Consider the following 11,015-nt stretch of genomic DNA (forward strand, 5'->3'; position numbering starts at 1 on the left):
AGAACTAACCTCATACATTACTGGAAAAACCCTCTTCTTGAACTTGATTACTACTAATGAGCCAAAGTATTTCCCCATACAAATACTACCCAGAAGTGTGATACAGTGTTCTACTTTCACACTAAAGCTCTTTTCACCCCAAAGCTCTTTTCACACCCTCAGGTCATTTTAATGTTTTATTGACATTTAATCAACTAATATTTCCATGTTGTTTTTATATTTGCTAATGTCAGTACCAGTATACTGTATTCTAAACAGACAGATGTGTATGAATTTGTGTGTGTTCATGAGATAACACATGTGTGACACATGTGCTATCATATAACATCACCTACACCACTTTCTCTTTTTTTAAAATAGAAAATTTTAAAATTTGCAAAGCACTTTCTGTTTTTCTTATATTCTATATTGTCCAGATTCTAGTTACAGATAAAAGTGGTCCACAGAACGATACCAAACCAAAGCTACTCCAGGGTACCTGCATTCTAGTGTGTTTGAGTAGAAGTTACTTATCCAAATATACCGCGCCAATTCACTGCTATCGGTCTTTGCAAAATAGTAATAGATATAATTTGTGTGGCCAAATAAAAATATATTTGTATATGATATTGTCCTTTATCTCTCAATTGTAAAAACAAATATTTCAAATATATGAATTGAGAAATGATCATAAAATCACTGTAAAATATGTTTCTTTGTAGTGTATCATCAGTTGGGATAATGAAAGTTGTTAAGTCCTTGCTGCATTCTAATTATAAAGAACTTTTGATTAATTTATTTTAAGTATTTGTTCTATATTCAAATATTTCCATGTTTATTTGGGGGTGAAATCCCATCAAACTGGGTTTTTCTCACCATATATTGGATTGTCTCCCTAGAGGAGGTTTTATTTATATATTAATCTTACACTATTCGTTCATATGCTTTAAAAATGTTTGACAGTCTCTACTTAGTATTTCAAATATGGTAAACTCAAATTTTATAATAAATTATGAAACCTTGTCAAAATTGTTTTATAAATTCTGGAGCCAATTTTTTCCCCTTTTTCTCATAGTAGGAGGGTAAAATCCTGCATGTCAACCACCAACAAGTAGCCAAAACCCAATTATTTGATTTCTTGCTAGAAATCAGAATTTTCTTACTTATGATTTTGAATTCCACAGATCCATAGAGAAATATGCCCCCTCAAACATGCACACACTTATAAACATACACAACACTTTATATTTATACTCTTAATGTTTACTCAATGGGCAGGTGCACATGTGCAGTTAACATTTCAGTAAGGAAGAGTATTTTTCCCATCGAAAATTGCTTGGAAGAAACCTTCTAAATACCATAAAAATAGTTATTTAAGGAGAGAATAAAAATTCTTAACAATCTCTTGGTGTCTCTTTTAAGTATTTGATGTTTCCTCAATTACATGACTATAATTTAAGTAGTTCATTCATTAAATCAGTAATACCACTTTACATCCTCTTTCTTTAGTGATACATTACTTCTCTTTCTACTTTCAGGTCCTTGTAATACAATGGTCTAGGACAAAATTCCTGAGAGAATATTGATGGCTAAGCCAATGTTGTGAAGATATATATGATTTTGGCTTCACCTGATATATTTTCACAGCTTTCCCATCATATAGTTTAAGGTTAACATAAAAATATCTTTGATGGAAATGGCAGAAATTGCACCACTTTTTTGTACAGGTGAAATCTTCAGAAAAAGAGGAAATGAAAAGATTAAAGAAAAGAGACAAGGACACATGATCACATCAAAGGTTGTGGAAGACCAGGAAGGAAAAAAAACTTCCATAATAATTTAAATGGAAGCTTAGTATTGCTAAGAGATTGAAATTCTAAAGTTCTGGCATAGTGGAAGAGAAACTGACATTTACAGAATTTATCACAGAAGGTTATAGTAGCAATCTCTTGACTTCAAACTAGCTTCATTATTACATTGGGACTGCACATTTAATTTCTTCTGAGTAATCAATGTAGATATGTGTGTGAAAAGTGTATAATGAAAAAAATATGATCAAATAAGCACCAGTATAAATAGAGTTTCATAAACAGGAACACCTCCAGATTTGTGATGTTAGGGTTAGGGTTAGGGTTAGTTCTCTTTTATATAATGCTAAGTGATAATATTACCTTTAAAAGGATTTATCCTAAGTCTATCAAAAGTAAAGCGGGCTTGAAGTAAATGTGGATAAATTCCTTATATATTATTATAACTAACTGTTATATTTCATAGCAAAAATAAAAGTAAAAACATACTTCTACACTTTAGATCCCCATATTTAACTTGATTAGTGTTGCATTTTGCATTTAGACTATTTTCAGTCCAATTTTATGGTTTAAAGTGTTTTACAACTTAATGTACTACTTGTCATTAGGAACTTGTCATTGAGGAATAAGTGAAAGGCCAATGGAAATAATATTAAAGAAGAAAACAAATTTAAAGAATGTCTAGTGCCTCACTTGATTAAAAAAATTATCTGGAGTAGTACACTAATATAAAGGAACTATATAGAAATCATGTGCCAATATCATCTCAAAAAAGAAGACTCATAGATTCCTTATGGCAAAGAAAGTTTTCTTCCAAAGATGTACAATATAAATCTAAAACTACTACTTGGATAAATGTTAAGTGATGAGATATGTGCAAAAATACACAGTAGTAACAATATTATCAGAACAGAATAAATGTAAAGAGTACTTGCTCATAAGCAATTTAGTAAAAACTGAGTGTTAGTCAGCCTTTCATCCCTGTGACCAAAATACCTGACAAAAACAACATAGAGGAAGAAAATTTTATTTGGGCTCACAGAAGTCTCAGTCCATGATGATGTGACTCCCTTGCTCCAGGACTGAGTCAAGGAAAAATAATGGAGCAAATACATAGTGGAGAAAAGCAACTCAGCTTATGACAACTGGGAAACAGTGAGAAAAAGAGAGAGAAAGAGGTTCCAAAGACAAGATATAGTAAATGGCCACACGCCCAGTGACTTACATCTTCCAAACACAAACCACCTACCCAAAACTGCCACCCATAGTCCATTTAAATTGTTAACCCACTACATAGACTTATCTACTGATGAGGTTACAGTGCTCATAATTTCTGCATTAACAAATGAGATGTTAGGGGACATTTCTGCCCCAGTCCCCAAAGGCTTTGTATCAAAATGTAAGATACATTCAGTTCACCTGAAAGAGTCACCATAGTCTTAACAGTTCCATCATTGCCCAATGTTCAAGTCCAAAGGCTCCTTTAAGGCAAACTCTTGGTTACATGCCCATGTAAAGGATCAAAATCAATTTACATACAGCCAATATACAATGGTACAATACGTTTCTATTCTGAAAAGGAGAAATAGAGCCATAGAGGAAAACAAGACCAAAACTCAGCCAGGCAAACATTATGCTCTGTAATTCTACATCCAGTATCTGAGGAATATGGTAGTGACGTGAGATCCAAAGGGCTTGGCAGTCCAGTTCATCCCTATTTCATATTTCATAATCTAGGAAGTATACTTTAATTTTATATTTCTTAGATGAAAAATGTACACTTTGTTCTGCAGAATTATACATAGGTGGGTGGACAATTACATCTTTTTAATTAGGCATTTTTAAAATATTTGGAAATTAAATTATACATATAAAGACATAATATGTACCATAAGTGTGAACACACACATATTCAGGAAAATTATTGAAATAAGTACTTCTTTATAATTATCATCATTTTGAATCATAAACAAAACTGAGAGAAATATTTATTTTTTAATTCATCAAAAAAGATGTAAGGTTCTCATTTTAATCAATTTTATTTTGTATTTTGCTACTGTTTCACAGCATTAGAGGTGTTTATATGCTTCTACCATTTTATATTTCTGTAATTGTTAAAAAAGAAATGATTGTAATACATTCATCTTCATTTTTATACTTACTTTCCCTTAATTAATATAATATAATAATAATTAATATGAGGTAGTAATAATTAATATTACTGTGATGAACATCCACCAAGATATCAAGTAAAATCAGCATTCATCTAGATTCTTTTGGTACTCTGGTTATAAATCAAATTCAAGAAATTATGATCTCCCAGGCTGACTGAGGATGGCTACCACTCTTCTCATTCCTCCTTAAAATTACTTGATTTTGCCACAGAATTGGCTTATGATTTTGTTATACTTTCAATAAATGACAACTTCCTGTTTAAGATGTATAGCCTTGAGCAAAGATCAGAAGCTTCCATAATGCTGGAGTAGTATAGGATTCTTTTAGGCAGATCTGTCTCTTGCCTTATAGCAGGAACCAAAAAATCCCAATTTTTAAGGAACTTTCTAGCAGTGACTTGACTAAGTCCTGTACTAAACATAACAAAAACAGAAGCAGCAATAATGACAGGTCAAAAAGCCCTGATGTCCAAGCAATGAGTGGAATTGGAATGACCATATGAATTCAACAGAAATATTTAAGAACTCAGGGTCAATTCGATGTACTAGGATGGTACAAGGAAATGGATGATCTATTTGGTTGATGATGCCTATAATAAGATAGGCATTCTTAATCCACTCAGTATTGTTGGAGTAAAGTGAAAAGAAGCAGAAAACAGAAAGTAGAAAGTGGAAAAAGCCTTGTGAACAAAACTCACAGTACAGCCAATGGTGGAAGCCTTGAGGAGACAGTGCGGGAACGTTTATCAGAACAGATTGAAGTAGCATTTTTGAAACTACATAGATATCAGTGATAAATGGAAATTACAAATAAAAACAAACATACTTTGGTAAGCAGATAAAAAAGTAGCCAGTGAAAAGAAACTGAAGACAGAAAAAGTTATAGTCTACATGGGGACAAAAAGATCACAATTACTCCTTAATTCATGACCTGAGTTAAGTGTTACTCAGAACAGAAGACCACAGAGAGTTCTGCTCTGTGGACAGGTGAATCCTGATGTTCACACATGGATATCTCCAGGATAAAATTGCTGTGCGTTTGTCTAAAATTTAGAATTACCTGAAAATCCTTTAAAAATTATGAATTCCAATTTCAGAGATTCTGATTTAATCAGACTGGTTGTTCCCTGAGGTTTTCAATACAGTTAGAGTAAGAACAAGTGGGCTAAACCATCTCATCTTATCTACTATAGATTTAAATATGTCCCTACAATCACCACAAAAGCATGTTATGATAACCTAAAATGGAAAATGTAGAATTCTTGGGTACATTTTTAAGAAGACATCTATTAAAATATTTAAATGTATGCAGGGTATTTCCCTCTTCCAATTTTTTTTTCAATGACAGATTTTTGGATAACTAGCTTTATTGTAATTTATATGATATTTGCATATATTATTTATATTCATCTAGTTATTCTGTCTTTAGTTTCATCATTTTACTTATGGATTGGAAAAGTTTGAAAATCCTTATTTAAAAGTAAGTATTAAGATGAAGTAAAATTTAACTTGAATGTAAAGTTTCCATGTCATTTTTTCTTTGAAGTTTTTAGATACTCATTTCCAAATTATCATGAACTCTCTTCATTTTTCTTTTAAATAACCTTTTATTTTAAAAATCTTTATATTCACAAAGGTAGCAAGAGTAGAGTTATCATATACCCCAGAGTGTCCCTATAATTAACATTTTTCATTAATTTCTATATTGGTCATATTAGAAAAAATTATCAATTATTATTAACTGAAGTCAATATATTATTTAGTCTTACTTAATTTTTACTCAATAATCTATTTTCTGTTTCAGGGTTTTAATTAGTATCCCACACTACATCTAGTTTTCATGGCTCTCTAAGTTCCCCTTGGCAGTAATGTTTGTCAGATTTTCCATGTGTTTTTGATCCACTGGTCAGTTACAAAAGTTTCTTACAGAGATATGTCTGCTATGTTTTCTTTCTTTTTTACAATTCAATTTATGTTATGGATTTTTTGGAGAAAAAAGCAGAGAGGTAAAGTGCCATTCTTATCATATCATATCAAATGTATATAGTATAAACTTGAACTTACCACTGTTGATATTAAACTTGTGTTTTAGTCAGGGTTTTCACTGCTGTAACCAAAAGACCTAACAATAACAATTTTAGAAGAGGAAAAGTGTATTTTGAGGCTCACAGTTTCAGAGGTCTCAGTCCATAGATAGCCAGCTTTGTTCCTTAGGGGTTGTGGGGAGGCAGAACATCATGGCAAGAGAGTGTGGTAGAGAAAAATGGCTCCAGACATCACACCAGGAAGCAGAGAAAGAGCTCGCCTCACCAGGACAAAATCCAAATTCCAAAGGCACACCCCAATAGACCCACTTTATCAAGTCAGACACTACCTGCCTATAGTCACCACTCAGTTATTCCCCCTAATCAGGGGATTAACATGCTGAGTGTGTTATAGCTCTGTAACCTTCTTGCATTGTTTCACACATGAGCTTTTAAGGGATACCTCACATTTAAACAATAACACCTTACTTTCTGAATGAGGTAGTTACCAACTTTCTCCATTTCAAAGTCACTGTTTCATCCAGTCAGTTTTCTATACTATACCCTTTGGAAGGCATTTAAATAAACTAAAAACAAAAATACAAACAAAACAATGGGGAAATGTCAAAAAGAATAGGACTCATTTGCAGAAACCCTTACTGGCCAAATCTATAACAACTTAAAGAAAGAAAAAAAAATCAATAAGTTAATATTGGACTATAAAAAAATAATAAACAAGTATTGGTGAGTACATGCTGATATAAATGATTGAATAAGTAAATTAAAAGCAGGATAATAAGCAAATATGCTACGGAGAAGAATTCTGAGGGAATTTTGAAGACACATTGTTCTCAAGGAGATGGGGCATAAATCCATGCTATGTGAGTGTGGGCTGCACATGATTATTTTTAAAACCCTATTGAAGGGCAAAATTTTAAAAATATACATAGCTTAATAGTTTATGCATATAGTTCCATGACTGAAATATAATTTTAAATACATTATTAATTCAGATGTTCATATTTTTTTAAGTAAATTGATATGTCTGGAAGTACCAGTTAAATACTCATAAAACAAATGTTAGTCTCTATAGCAGTGTCACCTCTCTGAAAACAGAATTGAAATCCTCAAGGCTTTTAATATATTTATCAAACATATAAAAAGTTTAATATATCGAGATATACTTTTGAACACACATCAAAGATACTAAAATTTTGTTTACTTTGGGAGTTTTTCATTGTAGAACTACACTCACGATAAAACATTTAAATAAAATGTGACTTAAATGAACAAATTTGATTTCTTATCTAAATTATTTGGCTACCATCAATTAGTATAACTAAACTCTTTCAAACACTAGCAAATAAGCATATTCCATAGAAAATAGAACATCACTTCAGTCTCCCAATCTAATTAATATCATTTTATTTGATTTCAAATAATGTTTACATTTTAAAATTCACATTATATAATAAGATGCTTATATTACTGTTATTTCCCTAGAAAATATAAAAACAAGTATTTTTTTCCTACAATTTTAATTGTATTTAAGCATATGATTGAATGAATTTTACAGAAGGATGGAAACAGAAAGCTAAAAATTGTTTTGCATTAATAATTAAATATATTCTGTTGACCTACTTTCACCACTGGACAATAAAATCTCAGGCAATTTTTATAACTGATTTAGTCACTTTCAGATAACAAATGAGTAAGTTACTTTTCACATATAAAGTATTCCAAGCTAGTATAATATATCAAAGTTCCAAAGTTTCATACAGTTCATTTCCCCCCTCCCTCAGATTCAGCTAAGAAACCTATACTGGGGAAGTAACATGGTTACTTTCTTCTCTCATTTTCATTCAGTTACTCCTGTGACACTCTAGATAGTGTTTTAGGTACTCACATATTTGAAGCAGGGAGAATCTAGAGAGGTAAATAAAAGTAATATTTAGTTCATTTAATATAAATTTAACTTAGCGATTATGTCCACTGTGCACATAATGTTATCCAATCTCTCATGGGGGCTTCTGTAGGCTTTTAGGATTTCCTTATTCTTTGAGAACCTTCAAAAACAGGAGAAAATCCCTAGGATTTAAAGATTTATCTTCTTAGTCACAGTCTCTGAATTTGTTTTTCTGTTGAGATCACCCAAGCTCTCAAAAAAGCCTCTTACCCATTGCCCCTCTCAAGGCCATGCCATCCAATGCCCTTCTTCAATGCTTAACACTGGCCAAGAGTGCCTCACAGATCCCTTGGTCACCAAACTGCACTTACCTATCATTTTGGAAGCAGTCACTTCCCACCCCATCATCCAAACTGACCAGTCACATTGTCTCAAATTTAGACTCTTTGAACAGGAATCAGTCTGGTTTGTGAAACTCCCAAAAATAGAAGATTGAAGACATGATCTTGAGTGTCCATTTTCAAGCCCTCCTCATGTGCCAGAAAAAACAGGTAGCCTTATGGTGGGAGATGCAGAATGCCCAACATATAAGCAACTCTCTCTGAGCCAGAACTTATACTGACAGTATACTATTCAGCTAATGACTGTTTAAATCCTGCAGAAGTGATCTTGGTCGTTGCTTTGGGAAATGAAAGTGTCACCTAATATTCTCAGTTACATCAACATCTTGTTCTTACACAGGTAGGGAAACATACATGTGCATATTTCATTATTGCTAATGTTCTATAAAGTTGCACATATATTTTATACAATAGTACCATCCACATATAATACTGTATTAAACACAATGTACTAACAGAAGAATATAATTTTTTATAGCAAACATGATTTTACAAACTAAAAACAAGGTCTAGATGTTACTGCGATAAATCTGCTAAGGATGAGTCTAATGTAGATCAATGAAATGATAAAGATAGTGAGTGAGGCATTTATTTTGACCACCTTTAAAGTTGACATGAATCACCCCATGTTATTTGATCACTCATTTTGTTATTTGGTAATATCTTACAAGAATGCATATGTTTCTGAGTGTGTGAATGTGTGAATAGGAAAATATTTACAAAGGAATGCTCACAAAAGCTCTTCCTCTGTCCATTATATAAAGTGTGGGTTTTACTGCTCAAGTTCCTGGGTGTTTGCAGTTTATAATCACGGTAATTAAACTAAGCAGAAAGAATGAGAGAAACCAGGCCACTTTGATCTTTACTGAAGCATAGAGTTATTGGTAGAAAAGATTCTAAAGTCAAAAAGGGAAAGACAAGAAAGTGTCAGCACTGAGTTAGCATGTAAAGGAAGTTTTGTAAAGTTTGGGTTGACATTAAAAACTTGGAGTATCTGTTATGATTATGAGATGTTACAAGGAAGAAAAGAGATAAAAGAAAATTGTAGCCGGGCTCGGTGGCACATGCCTATAATCCCAGCAATTTGGGAGGCTGAGATAGGAGAATCATGTGTTTAAATCCAGCCTTAGGAATGGCAAGGTGCTAAGCAACTCAGTGAGACCCTGTATCTAAATAAATACAAAATAGGGATGGGGATGTAGCTCAGTGTTTGAATGCCCCTGAGTTCAATCCCAATCCCCAGTAGCCCCCCAGAAATAAAATTGTTAAGTTTTGCTTATGTTATGTAGGGAATCACATTAGGCATTTCTAGGATGAATCTTAAAGACTTAAATTGACTGTATATCATAGAAGTTTTTTTGTTGTTGTTGTTGTGTATTTTTTTTACTACTCCTGTGCCAGAATAGCCACATAGAAGCTAAATTGAAGATAGGTTATATTTTATATCTATCCTCTTCTTATCTTTTCCCTCTATTTTTATATTGTTTCTATTTTGAAGGACATTAATTTATAGAAAATATGCAGGTAGGTGGGTAGATGAGCACATAAATGTTTTCATCTCTTTAAACATTTCATATTTATTTGATCCAATCATGATTTTTACAAGCACATCACCAGTTTTCCTAAATTAAAAATAGATTGTTATTATTCTCTTTACCCTTTCACTAGGTAGAAATTTTTAAAGAAAACTTTGTGAAATCAACTGTCACTTAATGTCAGTTTTGCAAGTGTGTGAAAAATGTCTACAAATCAGATTTTTGATTTCTCCATCACCCAATGTAATCAATTGAAGAGGGAACTGATTTAACATTCTTTTATAGGGGAAAAAATAGCTGAGACTCCTACTTTCTAGATTTCAAAAAAGTTAAACGGTGAAATAGAGTTATAAAAGTTTTCAGTTTCTTTCTTTCTCGAATTGTGTTATATCAGACCCTTCTTCAACTGATTGTACAGCATCGATGAAAAGGTGTACCAATTTTGAAGTTTTTTCCTATCTTTTAAAGATTCTCTGTGAGCCAGCAGCTATTTATATTCAAACCATAATCAGGAGTTGAGTAAGTTTTTATCTTAGACTGATTTTTGTTGTGTTATCTTTCATTACTGATTATCAACTACATATTTTTTGATTCAGAGCACCATTATTTTCAACCTATTTATAATATATAATAAACATATATCCCATATTAAATAACATTATTCATTGTATGTTCCTAGATATAAATATATATATTTCCAAAATATTAACCACCTAATTATTATTATAATGAAACTCATAAGATTTAAATTGTATAATACATTTTTGCATATCAAATATTAAGTTGTAGCAATTACACATTTCCGATGTTTCTAAATGCACACTAATTTTGATAAATTGTATTGATACAATAACATTTATATTCCATTATAAAGAATTTAAGATATTTCTAATAAATATATAGAAAATTTGTTATTCTATTAAGGAAATACATAGTAGGGAGTACCTTCTCCTCTATCTTATTCATATAAAACATTGTAAAGTGATCCTGATTTTCTCTCACATGCTTCATTATTCACAAGTTGTCTTAGATTACATGTATTTTTCTAATCAACCACTTTCTTTTAAACTACCTTTTATGGAAACCCTCCAGATACCCAAAGACTTATGAAATTACTAATAGAAGTTGTTCAGTTTGAATTTAATTAGTTATGTTTAGTCTGCATTATTATGTATTTCTTTGTATGTT

Source organism: Callospermophilus lateralis, unplaced genomic scaffold, assembly GCF_048772815.1.
Source record: "Callospermophilus lateralis isolate mCalLat2 unplaced genomic scaffold, mCalLat2.hap1 Scaffold_112, whole genome shotgun sequence".
NCBI lineage: Eukaryota > Metazoa > Chordata > Mammalia > Rodentia > Sciuridae > Callospermophilus > Callospermophilus lateralis.